Source organism: Meleagris gallopavo, chromosome 7 (assembly GCF_905368555.1).
Source record: "Meleagris gallopavo chromosome 7, MGAL_WU_HG_1.1, whole genome shotgun sequence".
Taxonomy (NCBI): Eukaryota; Metazoa; Chordata; class Aves; order Galliformes; family Phasianidae; genus Meleagris; species Meleagris gallopavo.
In genome coordinates, this window is record NC_139410.1 from 33,556,090 (window position 1) to 33,583,832 (window position 27,743).

Consider the following 27,743-nt stretch of genomic DNA (forward strand, 5'->3'; position numbering starts at 1 on the left):
TGCACCTTCACTTAAACCTGAGATTGATTTAAAATGTGGGAAACGGAGCCTGTTTCTCCATATACAGTAACAACAAGGACCGTTTCCCCGAGCAAAGCATGACTCAGACCACATCAGATGCCAGCTTCCAAGAGAGGACAACCGCTGATGCTTCACTCCTCTTTTCTAGGTTGTCTTCTCTAATCTCTGTGCAGTGAAAACATGTTTGAAAAAACTCATTCCATCTAATTTTTCTTCCTCCCTATCACCTCATTTCCCTCTGCTACTCACTGGGTTTCTGGCCGCCTGCTTTTCACCTCTTTGCTTCATCACAGCCATGCCCAGGCCTACGTGCAAGGTGTGCCCAAGAACCTGGTCGGGAAGGCTGGTTACACCAAAGGGCAATTCTTCCTCATCCAACTAATTCCTGAAGGCTTGGGCAGCCAGTTTCCAGGATGTTCAGGCCACGTTTTCCCTTACTTTATCACTGATGCCTGAATGTGGACGTAAGAAGTGGGCCTGCTCCTTCCTATCAGCATCCTGTCTCAGCATGCCACCCTCAGCAAGCATTCACACCACGGAGACAGCAAGTTGCTACTGACTTGAAGGCAGTAAAGACATCAACCGATTATCTCTGTTTGTTTGTGGGTTGTTGTCTCAGAGGCAAAAAGGGAATCATGCCTCTCACCATCTACCTCCCTTCAGTTGCATGCCAGCACACAGTTTGCCCATGGGGCTTCATGAACCTACAGAGGAAACGCTCTTCAGCTGAAGGACAGCAGAATGGTTTGCATAGAGGACACATCCCCTCAGCAGCATAGCATCAAACTAATGTTAAATATGATGTTAGAAAGTCCAAATGGGAGATTAAATAACGCGAGAGAGATTTTGCAAGGAAAAAAAAAAAAGGCTCTTAAGAATCCTGAAAATGCAATACTTATCACCAGAATGGCAACTTGCCTATGCTTCCCAGACAGGAGATCAAACAAACAAAAAACCACAAGCACAACCAACACCCAGTAATTCAAAATGCATTGAGAAGGAGAGGAAAAATAGGCAGCAGCTTTGTGAAGATACTAATGCAGGGACAGGGTGAGCAAAGCTGTAGGCAGAGATCTGAAATCTCCAGAGATTTTAAATGGTAAGGGGGTATTGGGCTGCTCAATTTGACAAGCTCATGGTAAACTAAACCATCTCCCCAAATTACTGTGCAGCTACAAAGAGATTTTGGTGTGTTAAGTCTGGGGTGGGATCTTTGCTCCTGCTCAGAATTCACTGTGGATTGCTGTAAAACTGGGCTTGATTCAGGAAAAGATGCTTAAGACCACAGGTGGGGCTCCAGCAAGAAAAGAATCTGTGTTTTATTTAGGCCTGCCCTACTCTGTAGGACCATGTATATCACACAACCAATACTACCCCAATTAGTATCTGGCAGAACAGATACCCACACTGCTGTGCCCTTGCAGAAAAGCAGGAACTCCCATTTTCTAAGGACAGGTGCCCCTAGAGATACGTTGAACATGAAGGCAGTTTTCCAGTAAGATAAAGTGGCAATTCAGAACACAACCAGTAGCTGATTAAAGTAGTAGATTAAAGAGTAAGCGCAGCCTCCTGCACTTTGTAAAAGATTTCTATTAATATAGAACTATTTTGTACTATACCCATGACAAAGGTGTCCTGGTTTTTTTAATTACGTACAGTGTATTGAAACTTAGTTTTAGATCCTTAAGTCACTATCTCATTTCTCCAAGTGTGTGCTGCAAGAGTAAATGCAATAGCAGCCATTTTTACAATGAAATATATGAAAATCAGGGGAAAATCCTGAAATTTCCATTGAAGGATGCGCTATTAACCGGAACTTCCAAAAAAGATAAATGAAGGCACTAATAATAATTAAAAAATGTCAGTGCAAGATAAATATCATATTTCAGAGGTGTTTTGCTTGTTTTCAGCAACAATCAACATTATTTTTTTTATTATACATGTACTTAGTACCTTGATGAAAATTTATATATTCACAGCTTCTCTAGTATATCCATTTCCCGTTGCTTTCTTTCTGGTTAAACATTTTATTTTTTTTCATGTTGTGCAATACACTCCAGTTAGCACTGATAAATTAATTTTCATTCTTCAAATTTCCCAATTTCCAGCTGCGTGAATTTAACATCGCAAATGTGAAGAATGCCTCTTCTGTTCTTTATGTTTTACTCTTTCCTTTTTTTTTTTTCTTTTTCTTTTTTTACATTACGATAAAAATTGTCTCAGCTACGATATTTGGTGCTTTCAGTTAATGATAAGCATTGCTTTGTCAGAATATTAGAGAAAAATGACAGTATTACAGCACTCATACAGCCCTCATCCCGCTACATGACAGAGGACTATCCTCAGAACACAAATATGGAGGATTACGTCTCTGCTACTTTGGTTATTTCTTTAAGAAGAGTCTTCTTGGCTCTCAAACATATCGAGATGCAGTCTGGCCAAAATTATCTACTGTCTGATAGGTCGTGAACACCCTGGAAGGCTCTGGATGCAGTTTGCTTAGCAGCTGACCTATTTGCTGTTTCAACTAAGTGTATGTTTCAAGGAACCCTTAGGGTTTACAGTGTCAACAGTCCTGTTTTGTTTGTTTTCCTTCTCAAACCGCTACAGCAGCAAAATATGAGATCAAAATAGCACTTAGTTAATTCACATCATACTTTGTTATGCAGCATAAAAAAGAAAGAAAATCTCAGCAATGTTGCCCGACTTACGTATATCCACTGGGAAGACGCAACACACTGGCATCAAGTGTGTGCCCAGCATTTCACTTCGGCTATATACAGTCTACCTTCAAACCCATATCACAGAATTCTAACATCATTTATACAGAAAGCAGAAATCACTTTACAGTTATCATTAGCTGAATAGAGCCTACCTTTATTCTTAAGGATTTCAAATACCTTAGTAGGAAAAAAAAAAAAAAGAAAGAAAGAAAGAAAAAAGAAATGGAGAAAAAATTCTCATCTTAACCTGGAATTGTGAGCTGTTAGAAAAATGCCCTTTCCCAAGCTGGGCATTCTTCTGTTGAACGTATAATATAAGAAAAAATTCATATTGTTCCAACTGCTCCATTACATTTGGATAACATCACAACATATTAAAGCTCCTAACTTTCTAATCTGACTTCCTTTTAAAAATATAATTTAACAGAAAATTTCATACCACTAACTGGCTTTAAACAGAAAATTTCCAGTCATTTAACAAATACATTTCCACTGTACATTTCCCAAGACGAAGTGGGGAGTAAATTAGTACTGAGTCTTTACCTTTTCATAGATGTGCACTCATTGTTCGAACACTGTCACTTAAGAATGAATTTGGAATTAAAATTTACATGGGTAAATAAGGGATAACCATCATACTGGAGTCCCCAGGAAAAAAAAATAGAGGGGAAAAAAAAAGCCATCATGAACACTCTGCATTTCTCAAAGATCTGTTTTTGGGATACGATGATGCATTTCCTCACCCTCGGCTGACCAAACTTTTATATTGATTCTGATTTTTAGAGGCCAGTTCAGTATGCAACCAACAGTTTGCTGCAAGAATTTAGCCGTTCTATCACTGACCTCCTCCAGGTCAGTGTTTTACTTTGCCTCTGCCTCAGGTTTATTTCTTCATTTATTTTTGTCAAAAAAATTCACATACTATCATTTCCTTTTCCTATTCACAGAAGCCTACTTTTTTCAGCTCCCAAACCTGAACCAACATTTGTTTTGTGATGCTTAGCTGCACACAAACCTCTGGACTGTTACTTCTCAGCCCATACTGATAGTGACTTTCAAGTTACTGCAATTCAAAAAGCCCAATGGTACCAAACAGTTTCCTGTGAATCACCAAAATTCCCTATCAAGAAGCAATAATCTCTAAGGTTGGAAAATATCTCTAGGGCCACCAAATCCAAACCCAACCCACCCCCAACAAGGCCACTGACCACATCTCTCAGTGCTACATCCTGATGGTTCTTGAACACCTCCAGGGAAGGGACTCTACCACCTCCCTGGGCAGCCTGTCTCAATGCATCACAACTCTTCCAGAGAAGCAATTGATCCTAACATCCAACCTGAAAGTCCTCTGGAGTAGCTTAAGCCCATTACCTCATGCCCTATCACTAGTTGCACCCAGACTGACACTTAAGGTGCCAGGTGTATATTGCTGTTCTGCTAAAAGCCTCAAGGGATATTCACATGTTCATATATCAGTGAAAATTGTGTGACATCAATAGGCTTTGTTTGCTTTGCATATTCCTGGAAGCCACAGGGATGCCACAGGTGCTAGGTGCAAACATTTTCTTGCTGAGGATTGAAGACTTGGGTACAAAACACATCAGCCAACCACACCAGTGACCTGCAGAACCAGCCTTCTAGAAGTGCCTTCTCATTAGTCTGACATATTTTCTTTTAAACCCTATTATCAAACGCTCACTGCAAGGTGAGCCTCAAATGCAGAATTAACAGAGCCCACACAAGCTCTTTTCATTATTTTCTCAGATGCTTAGTTTTACTTCCCTGTATTGCAAAGTTTGAACGTGCCTCAGTCTAATGAGCATTAAAATCTCAGGAGTATTTCTGTCTGTGCACTTATAGAGTTCAACTTCTCTTTAATCCTGGTGCCTCATTAGTTACTTCTATAAAGCAAAGGCCAAAGGACTGAATTTTACGAACAAGCATGAGCTCTAAGAGCACTAACTTGAGAGCATATAGCAGAACAGGTGGTGAGGAGCTGACACACAAGACACCGACCATCCCTCCAAGTGAAGCCTGCTCGTGTGTAAGTTAAAACATTTGCCATCTATTTAAAGATCTCCACCTAAAGAACGATACCTGAGGTGTGAATTTTGGGGTTGATTCCCTCAGCACATTAGTGCAGCTCCCATTAGTTTTAATGGGACCGGCATCAACAATCCCCCTTTCCCATCAGGAATATACAGCACCCTTAAATACCCATTACGCCCAAAATTTGTTTTTAAACTTCTGTTAATTTAAAATATAGCTAACTATATATTTATCCTAATATCAGATCCTCAGGCAAAAGCTTGCTGAAGGAAATGGGCACACATAGTTTGTGCTTAAAAAAAAAGTGACTTCATCCATGCTTTTATAGGCCCTCTAGATTCAAAGGAATAGCCCCTGGAAATAGTAGCTGCTGTGATATGCTTATGGCTCCATTTACAGACTTTCTTATAGGTTCATAAATGGAGACTAGGAGGAGGAGGGAAAGGAATAAAATTTAATAACTGAATAAAAATGTAAATAAAGATTTGCCTAAAATTACTTGTCCAAGAAATAATTCTCCCTCCCCCTTAAGCTAATACTTTGATAAGCTCTGAACAGTGATCCTGATTTGGAGCGTGACCTTTGAAAATGCTCTCCAGCTTGATTAAAGATGTATTAAATTTGTTTAAATAAACCTCGTTGTAATGGCACATCATTTGTAAGAAGCTATTAGGGGGCTGGAAACTGTGCCGCTGTATTTGCATGAAAATGTGCCCTGCTCGAATTGAGGATCTCTCCTGAATTAACCGCAAAGGAAAAGTGACACTTTCATAATTTTTTTTGACAAAAGGGAAAAAATAAAAAAAAAAAACCTTCAAAACTTTATACTAAGCTCTATGAGAAAGAAGGTAACTGCATATCAACAACAGGGCTATGCATGAAATACATACTTCTCCAAAGCACTTTTCCTCTTGTTTTTGTCAGCGTTTGCCTGGCTTGCTTTCTTTTTGCCTGCTTCCCCCTCTTCCCTCCTGCAAAATCTTTTTGAAAACAAAGACAATAAGAGTCTTTTCCAGGGTGGTTTTATGTTAAAAGCATAAAAAAATAACAGCAGCACAAAAAAGCTTGAGAGATTGGTTGCCTGATTATATTCAAAGTAACTTTTTCCTTTGAGCAGGTTGCACTATGTCAGATTTTGCAACAGCGAAGGAAAAACATAACATTAGGTACCACTGAATTCACGTGATGATGCAGAAAGGTGGATGAACAGATAGACCCCATTCCCACTTGAAGCATACAGATTGCCAAATCCACTTTAATTTCTTCCAATAGCTCCCAACTGAGTGAGTAACTGTTACGCTAATGAAAAAGACTCTCTCCCTTAAATCAAATTTTAAATTAAAACCTTCCCTATTTCCCAACTAAAGCCAAGGCTCTGAGATGTGTGTGTACTGCACAGCCTGGAACCTTTCTTTGCGCTTCTTGTTCTTCACCACCCATTTGAAACATCAGACCTCTACAACCATCCTGGTTCTTGCATCCTTCATTTTCACTCTGATGGCAGCTGCAACGCGGATTCATCTGTCTGGAGTGCTCAGTATTGTCAGTGCTCATAGAGCCTGTGCCAACCCTCCACCTCCCATCCTCAACCACAAGCTTGCACAACAGACCATGAGGACTTCTTCTGAACTGATAAGTTATGTGCCTTTATTTTCCTACTTCTTGTTTTTGTTTAATCTCAGAGCACTTACTCTCAAACTTTCTTCCAAAACCACAAGGGAAAAACAAGCAGAATCATGTGGTCCTCAGTAAATCACAAGAGTCAGCAGTACTGTTTGATGCAAGAGGCTATTGGTATGGGCAATCTGCAAAGCAAGGAACATCTGCCATTCAAAAGGAGAATCACATTTAAAGAATGACATTTTGGGCAATTATCACAGAATCATCTAGGATGCAAAAAGCCCTTAAGATCATCAAATCCAGCCACATCCACCTAACACTATAAGTCCACCACTAAACTACATCGCTCAGCACCACATCCATCCACACGTCCCTTAAATATCCTGAGGGTTGGCAACTCTACCCCTTCCCTAGGCAGCCTGTCCCAGTGCCAAATCACCCTTTCCCGTGATGTTCTTTCCAATATCCAATTTAAATCTCCCCTGGGACAACTAGGGGCCAATTCCTCATGGTCTGTCACTTCTAACCTGAGAAAACAAGCCAACACCCTACTAACTGGAACATCCTTTCAGATACTTATAGAGAGTGATGAAGAATCCTCTCAGCCTCCTCCTCTCCAGCCTGAACAATCCCAATTTCCTCACACACCTCCTTTTCTAGTTCCTACCCGAGTTGCATTTATCTTCTCTCAAGAAAATATTTCAGCATTACATTTGTTTGCAGCCATTCCTCTGTTCCTTTTCCCAGTCACTAGTGAAATCTACAATGAAAAACTAAGCTTTGCAGAAGCTACCATTAGATTAATTCAGTTACCCAATATCAATCACATGCATCAACAACACGCAAGCAGGTGAGGTGGGATACCCTTCAATAGGAACTCAAGTACTTAGCAGAGACCTTTAAGTACTTGAGCAAAATATTCACCAAATGAATACTGAACCAGAGCTAAAGAAAGATGAAATATTAGAAACAAAAATTATCAATTTTAATTATAGAAACAGTCAAATGTTGTAGTAACTGTGACATTCACTAACCACTATTAAGACAGACACATTCATCTCAGCTTTAAGAAAGACAAGAAATTTCCATTCACTGGGTTATGGTAGAAGAAGATACCCACAAATACTCTCTTTAGTAGAAAGCATAGATTCTAAAAAATTACCTGATAGCTTTGTATCCTAGACCAGTTCAAGGATGTGTCATTTTTCCCTCTGGCTATCTAAAACAAGGCAAGAAGAATCACCTGTATCACCTTAAGGTCCACTTTTATCACGCTGTTGTCTATTTATTTTTCCTTTTTTAAGCTCTTATGGTCCTTTAAATCTTCCCTGCATACGGGACTTATGCTAACAACCCACCTCTGAACTCTTTAAATCTCTGATGTACACATCACTATGGTCCTCATGGGTGGATCCACAAATAGGCACAAACACCCAAAGGCCACCTCTTCAACTCCTTTTGGTAGCTCTCCAGTGTATTTCCATCACCTATACCATGACATACTGGCTAACATCATACTAAGAATTAGAAAAAGTTGCCCTCCTCCTGAAAACATGCAGCCAGGAATCTTGCTTTCCAGATTATTTAGACTCTTAATTCAGCACCTGCACTGTGCAAACTACACTGGCTCTGCAGCAGGCAGGATCCAAACACCCCACTTAGGAACCCAGAGCAGCAGGACAGTCAACCACCTGCTCATCAGTGCACACTGGCCCAGCTCGACCGTATCTCTTTAGAATTCTCGCCTAGATCTAAATTGTCACAGCAGCCTCTAGGGGAGGGAGACAGAAAATATCCTCAACAAGAGAGGAATAAAATTTTCCCCATACCTCCACCACCTTGGTGAGAGCTTCAGATCTCCAGCCACAATGTTCACATGCAAGAGGAAAGGAACAGAGAAGCTTGGCAGCCACCTGCTTGAAAACTGTTACTCATCCCTATTTTCCTGGGGACCTTTCATCATGGGCGCAGACATGAGAACTGGGTCACCACTGTGAGGCTGACACCCGAGCTCTGAGAAGCCCAGGGCAAAGCTGCAAGGATGCCAGGCAAGGAGAGATTTAAAAGGTACAGAGGAAAGTCTCTAAGGATCACAGTTTTTAAACTAAATCCCTGCAACCAGCCTATCTTAGATTAGTAATTTCTTCTTTGGAGGACTGATCATTCCCTTTCAATAGGAATACGCAGACCAAAACAAAAAATTAGTCTGGATGGCTACAATGAGCTGCTGCCAACGGAGACCAGGTTTTCTTCAAGTCTGTGCTATCTTCCCATGGTAAGGAACCACATCATCTTCTGCCATATGCTCTCATCTCTTTTTGGTCTTCATGTGCCACTCTAAATTGAGATACTAGATCAAGCAGAGGCAACCCAGCTCCAGGCTTATTGGTTCATCATACACATTATCATAATGGCCATTCTGGATTTCGATTAGGTCAGTATGGAGACTACCTTGGTCAGAGCCTATAATGATCTCCTTATTAATTCTGTTGCAGGGTCTTTTTGACTGTACTCATGTTATTAGAGACTGCAGCTGCCTTCAGCTCTGCGAACCGTGCAGTTTTATTGGAGTGCCTAATGTCCTGTGCTTGGTTTCTGTCCTACCTGGTACCAAGATTTCACTTTGGTCTTTTAGCATACCTCCAGCCACACTGAAATTGTGTAATTCTGCTGGGTTTTACTCCAGTTTCACCAGTATCTCCTACCACATTTTCTTTACTGAATAATTGACCTATTTTTAATTTCCAATTCTAGTATGGGTAATCTCGTTTTCAATTGTTTTGAAATTTAGGCTCAGGAAACTTATATTAGGGCTCGACTGAATCCGGAGAAGGATAGATAACTAATAATTGACAGAAAAAAAAAATTCATTCTTAATTACAACAACGTATCTATTGATAGTTGAATATTTCAGCAAACCTGGGGTCGTTTTTGACACTAGGCATTCCAAAGCTGATCACAGTACCAGCACTTTCTGTATTTCCTCATCTAAGCAATGTTTCCAGAAAAAGATATTTCTTGCTTAACTGACAAAGATTCTTCTAAATGTTTTTATTACAATGTGATTTGATTACTGCAATGCATTTTTCTGCTCATCTTCCTCTTGTTAGAGTTAGTTCCTTTCAGTGGTTCAGCAAAACTTCTGCCACTGTTTAAAACTGCTGACGATGAAAACCCTGTTATCTATTTTTTGCATTATTCTTTGAACTGCTTCCCTGTTGTTGACATGTAAACCTTAAATGGCTTGATTTTTAAGAATGAAACTCTGTACTGTGGACATGGGAAGGATCCTCTGATGTGGGTGGGAATGTCCCAGGGATGCTAGGTAATTTCAGTGTGCTGGAGAAGACCACAAGAAAGGGATAGAAAGATATTTCATCGGTGGGAAAGAGAGAAAGCAAGCCTGCAGGGAGGGCAAAAGGTGTTTGTGAAGGAGGGGGGTGAAAATTAGCTTTGTTACATTGATCGTGTGAAAGAGGTTGTAACTTCCCCTCCAAAAATGCTTCTTCTACATAAATGCTGCTCATGAGATATTTGCATGCGATTTCTTTGAGGTTTCCATGCTACAATTTCTATTAAAGATTTCTTGAGCTTCTGACATGCTATCCCTGGCTTTCCCACCATTTCCATCCCCATCAGTTTTTCTCGTGTTGAGATTCTGGGAGGTATTAATTCTCTTAATGTTTTCAATAAAGGCATCAAAGACATTTTGATCAGACAATTTGAAGCGATCAGCACTGAACTAACTCAACTCCAACTGATGGCTGTGGTTAAATTCCCAGTAAATTTAACAGGAATGAAATTAGACACATATGAATGAACACATGAAAAATACCTCCTAAGTACTGCAAGCAAAGCTTTCATTTTCATAGAGAGCCGCATCTTAAATTAAACTTTGCTTCTGGAAGTTTATCTACAATGTAGGATGCCAGCACTGAGCTGCCCAAGCCAAAGGTTCACTAGACCTGTTTAACTGTAAACAGCAGAACTTGAACTGTTACTACTAGAAGTAAACAAAATAAAGTTTTCCTGCAATCTGTGGGTAAACCGCCAACCCTGTCTCATAGCCTTCCTGCAGAAAAAATGGATTGTTTACCCAAAAGGATAAGAAATTTCTGCTTCAAGCTGGAATCAAAGTCTTCGATCCCAAACCCACGATTCCCATAAACGTCCCCATCAGAGCAATACCAGTTCCTAAGCTGTCTTCAATTTTTATTCTGTCAGAGTTGAAGTAAAAAGTGCGATTGGTCATAGCTTGCTAAACACCTGCTAACTTTTATCATAATGCAGAACTGAAGTCCTCTTGCAGAAAGGAGAATGCGAGTAACAAGACATAAGCATATCAATGATAATTCCTTGACCAATTTCCTAACGCTTGTAAAATTCTACTAAATCTTATTTCTCATGTTTGGCTGCTAGGAAGTTTAAATGCAATTATCAGTGAGACCGGTAAAGCTTATCGCAAATTTCTTAAGTATAATCACAGAGCACTCTGTAAAAGGACTGTAATTGTAAGCTGTCAATAATGACATAATGCTAGCATTGGTTAATTGTGAGCAATATTTGATCCACATGTAACACTCTCATTGCTTCACTTTAAGTCAGTAGTAGTCCGGACATGTAATGAAGAACGTGAGAATGTACTCTTTCAGAACTTACAGTAGATCATGTTTTTGAAGTTTGTACAAAGGTAGAAATCCAGGCATTAGGGCTTTTGGGGGGCTGAGGGTTTGTTTGTACATCATAGACGCACTTCCTTTGGCGGATACAATGCATACTTCAGAGTAGAGTACTTCCAATAACTGCTTGTACAATTGAATTAGGAAAGGCAAAAGACAGCCTGTAACTGTACTAGAGCAGTCAAACATAATGCTGTAATGCTACTACACAGCATAGGATTCCTACCTGCCACGAATTACAGCTTTAACTAGTACAGAACAAGGCTGCCGAGATGATTGGGGAACTGGAACACCTCCCCTACAATGAAAGGCTGGAACACAGAAGGTTCTATCCGACCATCAGGAAGCACTTCAGTGCTGTGAGCACTGGCACAGGTTGCCCAGAGGCTGTAGCATCTCCTCCTTGGAAGCTTTCAAAAGCTGCCTGGACTTGGTCCTGGGCACCCTGCTCTGGCCATCTCCTGCATGGGTTCTGGGTTCAATGAACTCAAGCAGATTCTGCCAACCTCACCATTCCATGCTCCTGTTCCCCAGTAAAACCAGGCACAAAGGTAGAAGCACCACTGCATTTGTACCTCTCCATTTCACCAAGGTGATGGAGCTGAAGGTTACCAGACAGAAATACAAGGCAATTAGCAAAACGACAAAAGGTATTTTCAGTGTTTTGACACAAAATGTAATGACACCTGTGCAATAAGAGCTGTCACATGATGTTTTACATCATGTCACGATGATGTCACAAAACATACTGTAGCCTTTCGGATGATGTGCTACATTCCCATACACTACCAGGTCACAAATGATTTACACAACTGGTGTTCATATTGAATTAGCGTAACTGTTTGTAGAGACACGTGAAAAATAACAACAAGGGTATAGGAAGAATAGCATTAGTCACAACCATATTACGGCTATCAAAAGAATTAATGAAAGTGATACGTGACACCTGAATAGTGACTTCAGGAGAACTTACAGGTTAGCATTTGAGCTGTGGCAGGCTACCAAGAAGTGCCTGGCAGGCACATTATCTTTGTAAGAAGTCAAAGAGGCCAAACTTCAAAGGTATAACACAGTAAACAAAATACAGGTGCCCTATCACAACTACTGAACAGCAAGTGATGCTGAACACACCTCACTGCCAGGCAGCTGGAGCAGTCCCAGGCATGTTGCTGTCATTCCCAGAAGTGCTCTCTCTGGAAAAGAATACCCTGGAAATGGTAATTTGCTGGCATAATTTCCCTCAAGAAATCTTCTGCCAGTAAGGGAAAAGAAACAAACCCATCAAACTCACAACAACCAAGATCACTGAATGTCTGTATTCATTTACATTTAAGCCCCAAGTATGTTTTGTATTTTGTTGTGTTCTTTGTTGTTGTTTGTTCTGTTTTTAATTTTATTTAAAGGAAATCCTGGACCAAAAGCTTCATTCTAGCTTTCTCAAAGTTATCACTGACACAAACCATCCTGCACTATTCCAGGTAGTCATTCCTTTCCTCAGTGTGTGTAGGAAAAATCGTTCAAATCAACTGCAGCTGGTCTGCAAGATGTACACAGAATAGTTTTTCCTCTTCCTTGCTCACACTGAAATAGCTAAGCCTAATAATAATCTAGTTTGATTCGCAAAATGTATATCCTTAGGCAGCTCATGATTCACAGTGATTGCAAAACAGAGTATAAAAAAATGAAAGTATTTTAGGAACCTGAGTTATGAAAAATAAAGAAGTTACTTAACATCTGCATCCTGAATTAGATATCTTAGGTACACAATCTATCTGGGGAAAGCACAACAGCTCTTTAACTTGTATGAATCCTCCTGACCTAAGAGCAAGCCAAGTTAGTCACTGCAGCATTTTGAGTGAGGGAGGGTTTCTAGCAGCACTCATCTAGAGCAGAGGTGGCCACAGCAGTGCTGTGCTTTGGAGGAACAAACAGTATGCACGGGGCTGATATTCTGGCCCTAGGTACTGAATATAAGTCCAAAAGAGAGCCTCACGCTCTTCATTACAAGGAGTATGGAACACAGTGTTTTCTTGTAGAATGACAATTACATCAGAAAAACTCCAAATTATGGCTGCAAACTACAGGTGCTTCCCAGAAAAGAAACGTCACGTACTTGTCATAGATGTAAATTGCATTTCACTTGTAAGAGAGAAGAGGGAATATATTTATTGATAGAATATAATGATTTTAAAAAGCTTATTCATAAGCAAGACAGCAAGTTAGCAAGATTTGACAAGGCAAGGTAGTGAACAGAGGATAAACACTCAACCAGGAGACCTCCCACACTGAAGTAATTAGGTTCAGAGTAGACCCATTTGCTTTCTAAACATCTTGACCCTCAGAGGGAAGGAGCCCAGGTGAAGCTGAACCCACTCCTAACCCCAGATTTGGTCAATAGTTTTCATCTGAGGGATTGCACGTGCACAATCTATCTCACCCATCCGTCTTGGTGAGGCCTTGTTCATTACCAGGCCTGAGCGAGGCTTTGGGCACCATGGTCAGGCTGAATGCCACTCCAGCATCCCCTACATCGTCTAGTTTACAGTATTGATAAATTAATTTGTTCCATCAGCCTTATGAAGACCAAAAGCATTAGCAAGGTGAAGGTTTTCAGGTACTGTAGACTTCTTCCAGTGTCAGTCCTATTGCAAAGTTAAATAACGAACCAAGCTGACACAACTATTAAGTGGCTCATTCGAGGTGAAAAATGGATTTCACAATTAAGAATCAATTTGATGCAACCCCACACTTCAAACAAAGCAGAAATCCTTTATTTTCTAATAATTATTCATTGAGCATCTCCTGCATTGACCACACACTTAATGCTGTCCACTATGCTTAATCATTTATTCAAAGGAAAATTTCTCCTGCTGACAAGGAGTTAGCATTCATGTTAAGGCCACGAGTCTTGTTTTCTGGGGAGTTTGCTGCCTGGTTTTTGAACCATCAGTGATTGGCAATTGCAAATTCAATGCTACCAAGCCTGGGATACCTCAATCATCAATATCAAGGCAGCCTTTTCAACTATACTGTAGACGCAGACTTGTCAACTGCATTTAATAAATCAAAAATGTTTCAGTTTAGGTGATGTCACAGATGAAGAAAAATGAAGGCAAACGGTCTGCCTGTAGCATCAGCTGCAGTCATTTGGCTTCTCCAGGACACAAGATTTTATACTCAGTTGCATTACCCTGCTGAATGTAGTAGGTTGGGCACTGGTTAGAAGGCAGAAGACCATTAGGAAGAGAACTAGAGTTTCCTGGCTGTTCAATTTGTGCCTCCTATTTTTGCTGAAAGTAGGTACTGTTCTGCCAAGCAGTTTGCTGACAATCCAGAGCTAGGAAATCCCTCCTGATACCACGATGTGCAAGAGCTACACAGAGGTGCTCACACAAACACAGCAGTAGAAAAACCTCCCAAGTGTATAAGCAGGCATTATCACCAGCCATAGAGCTGATACTGACAGATCAGAGTCCTATATAATATATAAAAGTAAACAGACGAGACATTGAGTCTAAGAATTATCTATGACACACGCACAGTAAAATGTTTTCATAAATTCTCCAAAGGATTTTTAATTATTACAGATTGTATTAATTAGGTAATTATGCAACAGATTGTTTTGGAACCATTCCCATCTATTATGTATGCAATAGTAGGTATATATGCTTTTCCATTTTTTAAAAATAAAACAAACTGAAGAACTGCACAGGCTGGGAAGCTCCACTGCCGTCCAGCAGATAGAGGGGTTACCAGGGCACAATAAAGCAGATTTTTGTTTTATTTTACCACAGTATACACCTTGGAACACTCTGCAGATAAGAAAAGCTCCTGGGCAGTTTAACATTTATCTAGCTGTTTCAAGTATTGATATACACATATGTACACTGGTCTGAGTTGGACACAGAAAAATTGAGCAAGGAAGAAGAAAAAAGTTTGATAAAACATTTCTTTTCCCCATCCAGTTTGAATTAGCAGCAAAACTTAAAGCAGCCTTAAGACCATCCTTAATAATCCTGAGCTTCTGCACCTGCTATTCTGTTTTTAATTACCCTGTTAAAGATTGGAAAAAAAAAAAAAACCACCTATATTCAGAATGACCTCCTTCTCACTAGCAAAAACCAGGCAGGTAAGCATTATCACTCATATGAGGGAAACAGAAGCTAAGCCTTCTCATAGCTAGAAAAGAGTGGGATGAATTGCTGCCTAATTTAAAGGTCTTTTCCTTCTCTGGTAATAAGCCTATATATCAAAGTTTTTTATATAAATCATAATACACCTCCTCATCCCCTATAGAAGGAGGATGAAGAACTTTCAGCAACTGCTTCATTCTTCTTCATAACAGCCCATATCTGAGCTCATTTTTCTAGACCACACCACAGTGCAGAAAGTTGGTTTTCTACTAAGAAACTAATGACCAGAAAAAGAAAAAAAAAAAAAAGAAAAGAAATAACACAACAGGTAGCTAGAAATAAAGAAACCACAGAGTTTTATTATAAACCCTTTGGTTTATTTACAACAACAAAAACCTGTAACAGTGATATTCACCAGAAATACAACTGATTAATATTTTACCACTCTTACACGCCTCATTCTCCACATAGCAGGTTTGTCAGAGCAAATCCTACACAGCATCTTGAGGCTGGAGAATAAAAGGTAGCATTGATACATCAGGGCACTGCCTGGACAGTTGGACAACTGATATCTAAAGGCCCCTTTCAATAGAAATATTCTATTCTACAAAAGCAGTTTGCAATCAGCGGAAATTAACAAGAGGAGATGCTGACCATGCCTTGTGGGACTGGGAAGGGACCTGCAGGGAGCACAGTCCTGCTGGTGGGAGGAAGGGCCAGGAGGGCTATATGGGGCCTTGGAACCCTGCAGGATGGTCAGATGTGTACTCAAACCTAATGCAAACTGAAAGCACTAATTGAGCCTGGAGAGGCGAGCTAGAGGGCTTCATATGATATTTCTGTTAGGAGAAATAAAAATAAATTTAAAAAAAAAAAGTAATAATAAACAGATGGAAAATGAAGCTAGTTTTGGAGGATTCCGTAAACCTGATTGAGGGGGAAATAAAAAAAAAAAAAACACAAAACACAAACACCTAAGGGTGAATTTGACTTATGAATTAACTACTCCACAACAGCCCCAGATCCCACTGTATTACTCTCCTCCAACTTGGCCATTAGGTTCAGCTCTTCCCCATCTTAGTGTTTCTACCCCAAAATACCTTTGTCTCATATCAGTGTATCTTAGCACCATCAGCACTGATTTCCACTCCTTTCTCTGTACCAGTTAACATGAAGAACAGCATTAATAACACATACAGTATTATAGCATGCTTTCAATACTGAAACTTTTCTTGGCCAAGTCTTCAGATGCATTAAATTCTTTAATAAATAGAAAAAGACACTCTGATTTCTATCCAATGCTTTATGATTTCATTCATTTTCTGATACGCTGTTCTTGAAAGTGGAATTTGGCTTTTTTGTTTTTTCTTTTGGCACGTGGAATCATTTTTAATTGTTCCTCCAGTAGCCCACTAAATGATTTTGTTCTACTTCACCCACATTGCTTCATTTCTTGTATCACTGCTTGTCCTTGGATTACAATTGCAAATGGAAAATGTTTGAAAGTTGGTTTTGTTCTGAGAGCAGCTAGGAGCACACTGAATTAGCAGATTAGCCTATTTGGCAAGTGAGATCCAAGCTCAGAGGATACTGAAAATAAATTTAATGCTTATGTACTAAGCTCCAAGTCCATATTGCACAATCATCACCTATTACAGCATCCAATTTAAAGACAGTTAGTGGCCTTTGTCCAAAATTTGCAACCCCTAAGTAAACAGGACTATTCTAATTAATCAAATTATTTTCTTAATTCCAGCTCTCAAGAAACAAGTTGGCTGTAACCTGTTTGCAGGAAAACAAGGGCACACCTGAAAGCAAAGTACAGAAATTATTCTGTCCACATTAACATGTTTCAAAACTGCTCGAGCATATTCAGAGCCTTCCAACTGCACACTTAGGAGTAACGCAAGCCAGACACCTGGTGACAGCTCACTGGCACCAGTACACTAAGGTGCAGACCCACAGCTCACCTGGAGTGCTTGGTGGACATATGGTTTTCTAAACCAACCAATGCGTGCACCAGAGCAAAGTGTCAAACCCCAGTAAGTTATCCCTGAGCCTGCAAACAAACCCTACTCCCGACTGCTCAGTCACCCTAGAAAGACCATCTTGGAAATTGGAGCAGCTGAGTAGATTGCAAGGCACACTGCTCCAAACATAAGGTAGGATTGCCCTGCTGTAGTGACACGTTAGATCAAGTCTAATGGAGAAAACTAGCAAGACATGGATAGAGAAGAGTTCAGTTTCACTAAAAAGCAGTGGCACTTTCATGCAGCTCAGCTCCTATCCCTATCTTTGACATCCCACTTATCTCATTTTCACCTGCACTTCAAATGAATAGCTATTGAGAGATGGGCTGACACTGACAAAAGTATCAGTTTTCCAACCATTACGTGGGCATTTTAAGTCCACCTGTACACATAAAAATTCTCTCAACTTTACCATTACAGAATGGAAATAAGCTGATACAGAACTGTTCAAAGCACATGCAGCTTTTACTCTACAACAAGATACGAAAAGCTATTAAATGTCTGAAGGAAGTCAGCAGCAGGGTAGGTAACTCATTATCAGGCAGCTTAATACTTAAATATATATATACATACGCATTTATACATGCATATACACATATGCTACATAAAAACCCAGGGATGCTCCTAACCCCCGAGAAACATTACACACAGCCTTAAATGAGAAGCACAGAAGGTCTGCATGTGCCTGCAGTATGTGCAGTGACTGCTTGCTATAAGCTCCCAGAGCAGTGCCAGATCCAGGAGCAGCTTGAGGGTGAACACGTGAACGCTGAGGACAATAAAAAGGTTATTCTATCAGCTGAAAGCAGGTACATTTTGACAGAAAATTCCTATGTTATACATGTACATACACACTATGTATCAGACTCTATAATGTATACATTTATTTAATACCTGAATATTTTTCTGTAATAAATAACTGGGGCCATACAAATACCATTAACAAACCTTTGGTATTGTAAAAAGGAAGAACAAAATTAACCTGGTACGGTTCATTAAAATTAGTTTGTCGGGAGTTTAATCAATTAGCACAGAGTTTTGAAGGCAATATTGCTGCTGTTCACGCTCAGTGGAAGCACTTACAGGCAGCCCTTTATTGCAACATCTATGTTCAGATGACCTTTACTTCATAAAGCACTGAGCTCAACATTTTATACACAGGGCAAAATTTGTTTATCGAAGGATGCCAGGGGACTGTCTTTAGGAATGCGATTTCGCCTCACTTGGGTAATTTACCAAAGACAGAAGAAAGTTGCAAACCTATTTGTAGCCTGCATTTGAAAGGCGTGCCATTTCTTTGTAATACTCCCTCAGCTCGAGATTTTTGCATCCCAGTTCTGCATACAGACCTCCTCCCAGACAGATGCTCTACTGATCATCCTGGTAAACCAAAAACACAAAACGAGGGACAAACAAACAAACATCCTTCCACACAGCTGATGCTTTTCCAGTTCCTTAATTTGACTTTTGGGTAATTCAGAGATGATTTCAGTGAATAAATAATATTTTCCAGACTGAACTTACTTATGAAGCAGTCTGTCGTTAGGCATCAATGACCCAAAACAGACAACATATCTTTACAGGGCTTTACCTTCCTCATTTGGGGAGCAGCAGAGATAAGGGCATTCACAACACTGACATGCCCATAATTCAGTCTGTACAGAGGAAAAAACACATTTACAGCTAACAACAGCACCCTACCTGAGAGAGAGGGATGCAAAACACATTTTTGAGTTTACTGTGGAAAACCCAGCTTCCAAAAGGAAGAAAAAGACAGAGGTTGCAGTATGAAGAACTGCTCTTGCTGCAGTGCCATTGCTTTGCCTTGTTCTCCAGTTAAGACTTCTGTGGGCATTTCAGCTCACTGCTCAGCACAATCTCCAAGATCTTAACCAGGACTAAGTGTTCCTATACGTGATCAAGCAACAGTTCAGGAAATGGGAAAGCAGCTTCAGCCCTACCATGGTATACCCCTGACCTCAGAAACTAAAGGTCGGCGTGCACATTTGAAGGAGAACCTTTCTGGCCATGTACAATAACAGGATGGCCTGGGTTGGAAGGAACCTCAAGGATCATGAAGCTCCTACCCTCCCCATTACAGGCAGGTCCACCAACCTCCACCATTTAATACCAGACCAGGCTGCCCAGGGCCCCATCCAACCTGATCTTGGCCCCACACCCATTAGCAGATGCTCTGGCAAGGCACTGGTGTCCGGCAACACGTTTTGGCAGAGCCATAGAGTGAAGCCACTGGGTGGTACAAGGCTTACAAATCCCATGCTGAAGGACACACGTTTTCCCCAGAGTCAGCACGAAAGGTCATCTTCTTTTATTGGCAAACAATTTTTTTCTTCAAGTTACACACAGGTAGAAATTCTTGACTATCTTTCAGAAAAAAAACAGAACTTAATATCTGCTTCTTCACAAGTTTTCTTATGCTAAACCATTCCTCCGTGTTAAAGCTTGCTTACTTTAAACTTTAAATGAATACTTTAAAAAAAAGGTATTTTGATGACTAATGAAAAAGCAACAGCTAGTGTGTATGGAGTTGTCCACAATTAATTAGGAAAAAAATAACAAATGTAAGACATTGCTCTATCACCAAAAAGAATACATTCAGGACACTGTTTTTGCTGTCAGTGTGTTCTAATTTTTTAAATTTCACCCCTCCCTCCTCAAACTGCAGTTCCCCCCTCCTCCTGGTTGCCTGGTACATACAACAGCCATAAAAAGAACTATCCAGCCCTGTTCTCCCTAGTTAGTCATGAGCGCCTTGCATAAGTTCTTACAGCAAGACTTCTGGATAGATCGTTTCCAAAGATAAGAGTTCCTACTGACATGCAAATATTCTCCAAATCATTCTGAATTTATTTTTGCTATTTGATATTTTCCCCATAATCTACTGGGGAAAAAAGTGGATTTTTTTTTTTTTTTTTTTGAAGTTGCACAGTAATTCCTTCAAGCATAAAGACTTGAATGGCAAATAAGCCTGTATCAGCATTTACCTATTATGACAGACAAACCTATCGTTCAATAGGAATAGAAGTGATATGGCAACAAGCAATAACCTGGAAAAGTATACGTATTTTTAAGGCACTTTTGATAATTTTTGGAAATTAAGTGAGACTCAGTTTCAGCTCAATGTTGTCAAGCCCAACTGTATCAGTATCTCATCCAAACTAGCTCCTTGCAAAAACAGAGGGGAGGAAGGTGTCTAAGTATGGACTGTTACTCAGAGACTCTTCAGAAAGGCAAAATCTGAGAACAGAAAAACTCCTTTTATTTATTATCACATCTAGGAGCATCAGAGAAGAGAGGTTTCCCAGAATCCATTGCGAGATGAAGTCATTAAGCCACGTTTCATGTGAAGTCTGATCTCCTTTGAAGTTTTGGACTGGCTAGAAAGGACAAACACCTGCATGGCTATGGCTTTTCCATAAGCAGAGAGATGGCTTATTTTAGGAGACAGGAGCCTACATTTTTCAGAAATGACCCAAGGCAAGTTACACACCGACACACATGTATATGTATATATAAAGTATGAGTTATTTTGGTGACTTTGGACCAGCATCACGTTAATAAGATTTAAATGCACGAAAGTCAATATTTTTTATTATTTCTCAGTCTTTCCCATCAATTACCCTAAAATGAAGAGGAATCTGAAGTCCTAATAAAACACCCCAACTTCAATTACCTAAATTCCAAAGACATCCTCAGGCCAAAAAGAGTTAAGTAAAAAGAAGTGATTTCGTTCAAGGTGCTGAAGTTGGTTCATATCCTGGAGAGAGTCCTCGTGCTCCTCGCCCTAAGAAAGCTAATTCTCATTGCTGCCAAGAAGACATGATTTTATCAAAGATGCTCAGAGTTGAGACATGCAGGCTGGAACCCAGCTCCAGGAGGATGGGCCTGACATTTCTGCATCTGCTCATAAACATACATGCCTGCCATTGTCAAGGAGAGCAAGTCAATGGAGTTCATGCAGTGCAGAAAACAATCCTGACGGTCAAATTCAGGTATCTGTCTTACATCAACCTGAAGTGTTTCCAATTGATTATATTGACTAGGTCTCACTGCCATAGCACGCTTTTGCACACTAAGAACATACTAGGGTATCACAAGTTAGCTATCCCAGTCAGGAGCAACAAGTTCATTAGAAAATACCAATAACGCCTCTTTCGAAAAATAATAAAACCATGCATTGCATCCTAGATGATGCAGGGAAACCAAAATATCTGAACCCCATGGGAATTTCACCCTTTGTGTTTGGAATTCTCCAGGTGTTAAGCAAATTTGAGATAACAGAAGCAAGCTTTGAGCTGAGAAAACATAAGAGCAGATCTAGATTTTTAGCCAGTTCTTTAATGCACCTACACCATTCCAGTCAGGGTTTACCTTTACCCATGGAATTCACAAGGAGCTTAATTCAGAGTAACTTAATTTGCACTTTTCAATTATCTACGTCTGCTTTCCTCCTTCAGTCTCAGCTTTAGAATGATAAAGTGAACAATAAAACAAAGGCCTAATTTGCAAGCGTTAAACAAAAACTGCACTGACATTTAAGAATATTTCAGTTACCACTTTGATATCTAAACAAATAGCAAGATTTGCAGACATGCTCAGAGCACTAGGAACAGCAGAAGGCTGAGAACATTTGGAAAACTAACCCCAAAATTCATAAAAATTAGCAAGACTAATTATAAGCAACTTCACTCATTAAGTTGGATGCTTAAAGCTGCAGTACACTAATTGCCATCAGGGACGAGCAAGGATTTCTAGTTCCTAAGACACTTTTCAGTTCACACAATTAGGAGTTCGTATTTTTTCCATGTCATTACATATTTTCACCATGGCATTCAAGATCCATGTCCCTTTACTGACTAAATGCTTCGTATGAAGACTACTCTTTTACTTCAGCTCAGTCCATAGCATAGCTGCAGGCACTTATATCCAAATAGACAGCAGCAATCAGGTGAGGGATGCACCTACCTACAAGTCAGTGAGGCCAACGCCATGCACACTTCCACAATTCCATGCACACACTACATAATCTACCCAGCCTTAATACCTGCTACCATTATAGGAGGGTCTTACCATCTTCACACACACACACACACACACACACACCTCCATAATCATAGTAACATACAAAATGCCAGTCAGATTCATTCAGAGAAGCTGATTTCCTGCTGTTTTCCTTGCTGACTTCTGCCTTGTCTTTATTTTTCTTTAAAAGCTTGTCACTTCATAAAGAAATCAGCACCAAATTGGTCAGATGTATGGCGTACCTGGAAACATACAGCTTTCTATAGCCAGGAAGTAGATGAATTAACCAACCTGCACAAAAACAAAACAACTCAAGGCTGAAACAAATAGCAGAGCACTCACAGTTTACTACATCAGTATGACCTGAGCATCCTGCAAGAAACATTTTTGTTAAGGACAACTACAGCACGTTTGGGAAACAGGGTATTGTCAACACGTGCTGTTGTCTTTACAATTACAGTCATACGACTGGTGCATCTGGAAAATAACAGTCAAGTGATTAGCCTGAACTTTGTCTGGATCGGGCAATTTTTACGTGGCTCTGTCAAATGTCAGACCTCCTTCTCTCTCACCAATTTCAGAAATGTTGCACCGTGATTTCAAGCGGTGAATCATCCTTCCCTGTGCCAACCATCTGTTTTGTCTGCCCCCTCAGTGCCTGAAATTAGATGACGGAGGGCAGGGCAGGCTTTCTAGAGTGGCCATTAACGTTAGTGGAGGAGGGGCTCTGGTGACAAATTTTCCATCTGAAATCATGGACTGTTAGAACTGGCAAGGAATGGAGAGGAGCGAGCAGAAAAATAATTTGAGGAAGAGGAATTAATCAAGAAACAGGGAGGAATAACATCTAGAAGCAAGCAAGCAACTACGAAAAGGAAACAGAGGGAAAAGTAATAATAACACATGAAATAAGAGAAACATTAGAAAGAGGAAAGTAAAAAAGATGCAGAAAAGCTGCAGAGGGATTTCTAAGTGAAAAGCAGTGATTTTCCCCTAATAAAAATTGTACAGTCTCCACAGAAAATTTCAGCAATTTTTGTAAAAGTAAAAGGAAGATCAGAGGAAAAATAGCTAAGGATAACATGAAAGGAATAATAAGACTTCCAAGAGCTTGAACTCCAGGACTGGCTACTTCCAGAGAGAATCTGCCAATAAGCATTATTAATAGGAATAGGATTAATAGGAAGAGAGCTGGACCCTGGGAAGATCATGAACATGCAAATGTATTTTCATTCATGCATTTGGTTAGAAGCAGCTGTGACATTATTTACTTTGAAAGAAGCTTACCTAAAGCAGTTAAGTAGGATTGGTGCTCTATTTGTTTTAGGTAAAAACATCAGTTTTACAAGGAATTTGTTGAGAAAATACTGGTGTTCATTAGAAGTCAAGCCTCAGGAGCTGCGTGAGATGCAAAATGATTTCTGGTTTATATTAATCGAAGCAAAACAGAAAGGTTCAACATCTTCCACTAATGCAAGACTCTTGTTGACACGTTTCACCAGCCATAGCCTAGAAATTGGTCAAAAAGAAAGAGTGGCAAAGCATTGGCACAGGTTGCCCAGAAAACCGGTGGGGTCACTGTCTTCAGAGGTGTTCCAGAACTATGGTGATGTGGTACTACGTGGCATGGTCAGTGGGCATGTTTGGGATGGGGCTTGACCTTAGAGGTCTTTTCCAGCCTTGATTTTATACTCAAACATACTTCTGAGAACCATTACAGCAACAGGTTTTGACTTTCTTTACCTTCCCTACTTCCTGATCTCCATTCCCAGGAACATTTTGATGGGAAGGGGATTATGAGATGTCCTATTGCCCCTTCCAAAACACCACAACCTTAAATTCTGAAAAAAAAATCTGCACCAAAGATAGTGGAAAAAAAAAAAAAGAAAAAAAAAAGAAAAAAGGCACAAAATGTACAAACTTGATCTTAGCTCTCCAGTTATCTTTAATCTTTTAAAAGAACTCTAATCAAATGTTGTCATACATCACCCCACGCGTATTGTAATACTTAGCACAATATCAAGGCACTAAGTGTGCCAACTATCTCTGGTCTATCCTCCAGCAGGGCCAGACTAGTGTCCTTTGGCATAAAGGAGAGATTATTAATCACATTTGAATGAACAGTTAGATCAGTGAATTGGCCTCTTGCTGCGTGCACCCAGCATACTTCAGTAATGGAGATAAAAAAAAATTGGAAAAGCAGACAATGCTTGGGTTCTTTTTTTTTAATAGTTATGAAAAAATATTGTACTAATCTTAGTTAAAAAAAAAAAAGCTTTCTGAATGCTTTCTTCACTGAAGTAGACCACTCCAGAAATAACTAGTTAGCGGCTTTAAATCTAAATTACGCTAACTTCTCGATCTGATGTGAGACAGATTATTTGTCATTTCTCCAATACACAATTGAAGTGCTTATCGTTGTTATTACTGTTAAAAGGAAGCTGTCAGAGCTGTGTTGCTTGGCCAGCATGGAAGTATGGCTTTGCTGAATTTGGCCAAACATGAGTACATGTGACTTTGTCAGAAGTCTAAGGGTTCACTACCGCATACAGGGCAGTGATCACTGCTACTGAACAAGGTATAGGTTTACATGATGTCTAATAATATCTTAAAAAGATTTGTTAGCACATGTATTTTATCAGAAAGAAAATTAAAGATATGAATATTATGCAGATTGGAATTTTTAAGAGTGGCTGTTTTTAAGAAGTCTTGTATTATGCACATTTCTGCTACAGAACTACTTTATTTATATAAGGTGTGCATACTACATTAAAAACCAAAAGAAAGAATAAACTCAATATTTTATACATGATAAATGACAGTGAGGTAGATTTTAGGGGGCTAGACAGCTGTTTAATGCTACAGAAATATTTTATTTGAAGTAATACAACCTTTTATTTGTCTTTCAGTCTTGGAGCATGAATATAGCATCTGTTTACAGGAGGATTATTTATTCCTGAGAGTAAGTTTTGGTGAACAACTCCCGCTTCACAAAAAAAAAAAAAAACCACCACCCAAATACATTATTCTCCTGACAGACAGAAGTTAAAGGCTTTCAAACGGTAATGGACCAAATTTTTAAACCATCAAGTTGTGCTCTGATTTTGCATCCGCGATTTTGCACCTGCAGTCAAGCACAAAATTGTGGGCACAGTCAATTGTAAGAGCATCTAGCTGTTTGATTGTACCAGCAAATTAAATACTAACTGTTGATTCCTGGCTGCTATCTGCTGCACCCATCGTGAAATTCAAAGACAAAATTAGATTGCTTTTAAAATAAAATGGTGTGTGTATCTGAACAAAGTTATGAGTATACTTCCTGCATTTAATGACACATTCACATGTTAGATTGGCTGAAAGTAGAGAACAGATTCCTTTGTGAACTCAACTTGCACTGAAATCTTTCCAAAAAAGTAAAAAAAGAGAAAAGCCTTACTTTTGATTTGCAGTTATCATGCGAGTCTTTCTTCTGCATACAATTCAGACAACTAGATGACTTTCAGCATCACTTACATCCTGATCATACCATCCTTAACGTCCTCAGTGTTCTCTACACAGGTAAAAATCAAATCTTACTGGCGAGTTATTCACGTGCTTTCTGAGTGAGACAGTGCAGTAAACCTCTAAGTTACGTTTTCAAAACTGATAAGCACCTGACCAATCTATGGCTCACCTACCTATGGTTTCTGTACATTCGATGCCAGAGATTTTTTTTTTTTTTTTTTTTTTTTTTTTTTTAAATAATCCCCTCCAAAGATTTACTGTCCACAAACAGAATAAAGTTTACTCATTGGTTCAGCTTGACGGTACGTTGTAGAGCCATCCCTCTGCCATCGTTTTTAGTTTATGACAGCTTAGAGCAGTAGGTTTGTCAAAGAAAAGTATTACTCACATAATTACTATACAGTGACTTTCTTGCTCTTGCATCCCACTGTTGCTATCCCCTAACAGACATTCTTAGTCAGGAGCACCAGTTGACTACTATTAATAGGAAAGGGGATCTCACTGAGACAGACCTCTTTGCCATCCATCTGCTGATCGTTCACAGTAGTTGACAAGTCTTTAGGAATGAAACAATGGAATCAATCGTTTGCTTAATGTCTCCTCTGCTTATACCATTAAACTTCTGTGGGGCCACCCCACAGTTCTCCACTGAGGTATGCAGGTAAATGGAGATTTCATTTCTATTGAGCAAAAAAGAGAAACGTCTACTAAGGTGAAAGATGATTTGGATCAGTAAGACGGTCAGGAGTGCTATATGAAGATCCACTGTATTAGGAGAGAGCAATCAGAGATTCCTAAAGTTTTAGTTAAGATAGCATGTAGACCAATGTACAGCTCCACTCAACTCTCATCTGGGCTTTAGCAGACAAGCATGCATCATTTGATTCATATGAGTAAGAAAATAAATCTTCCTTTTCCACATGGAAAGATTAAACGACAAAATTATGGTAGATTATTCTTATTAATTTGCAAATAAGACCGGTAGGTTTGCTCGCTATCCAACATTAGCCAGAAGTCTTAGCTGGACGAGAAGGATGCAAAAGTATTAGAATTATTCCAACAAAGCAATAAATCATCTTATAAAGTTCTATTCTTCTATATGCTGAACAGCATCAATTTATTTCCTTTCTTGTCCCCTTTGCAATATCTGGTGGGTGAAACGGCCCACATCTCTAGCTAGGCAGCTGGCTAAAAATCACTGATAAAAGCAAGTGTTATAAGTACAAAGCACTGAAAAGCCTAAGTCTTCCTTTAATGCTTTACTAGCACTTCACTAATGGGCCCATGGGGTGTAGTCAGTCAATAATAACCCAATAAAATCAATAACGATAAACAAGAGTCAGCGTTCTAATAAAAACAGAATTTTTAAAATCCAAACCAGCTGTTGCAATGTTATGTACAAACACAGGCCTGGTGCTGAGGTTCACTCTGGTTTCAAGAACCAGTGCTCAGCTGCCAGTCCTACATGCAGCTCCCACGAGGGGAAGGCTACAGAGATGGATAACGTACAATCACTCCTGGTTTGCCAAGGTGAACACACAATTTAATTGCATGCTAGCTCCTGCAATTTCATTGATACTCTCAATTAAGCTCATTTCACTTATTTTATTTGCCACCAACTAGAAAAATTTTTCCAGTGTTATCTTCTAAACGGTATACAAACCTGCATATGAAACACTTTGCCTTAACTGGACAGGACCTTTCCTACATAACAACCATAGAATTAGTCTGCTCTTTCCTTTCCTAAAGAACTGGCCACATGCTGCGTAAAGGTGTTTAGAGATGAGAAGATGCAAGATTGAAGAACCAGGGATATCTTGGCTTTCCTACAGTCAAGAAAGATCTGCTTTTATTGGGCTCCTCGGGTCCAATAATTTCACTCTCATTATTTAACTCTGCAAAATTTTAAAAACTGAAGTACGTGGGACTGGAGGGAAAAAA

General features: G+C 39.6%; 2 long non-coding RNA genes across 2 annotated transcripts in view; one reads left to right on the forward strand and one right to left on the reverse strand.

Annotated features, from left to right (window-relative positions):
• LOC146544024 (uncharacterized) overlaps positions 1-27,743 on the reverse strand; it is a 249,925-nt gene that overhangs the window by 168,652 nt on the left and 53,530 nt on the right. The gene's annotated exons all lie outside the window — the stretch shown is intronic.
• The window catches only part of LOC146544025 (uncharacterized), a 34,033-nt gene continuing 14,463 nt past the window's right edge, over positions 8,174-27,743 (forward strand). The window contains exons 1-2 of the long non-coding RNA XR_014884474.1: positions 8,174-8,480; positions 8,591-8,688. This is a non-coding gene — a long non-coding RNA (uncharacterized LOC146544025). The remainder of the gene's footprint in view (positions 8,481-8,590; positions 8,689-27,743) is intronic.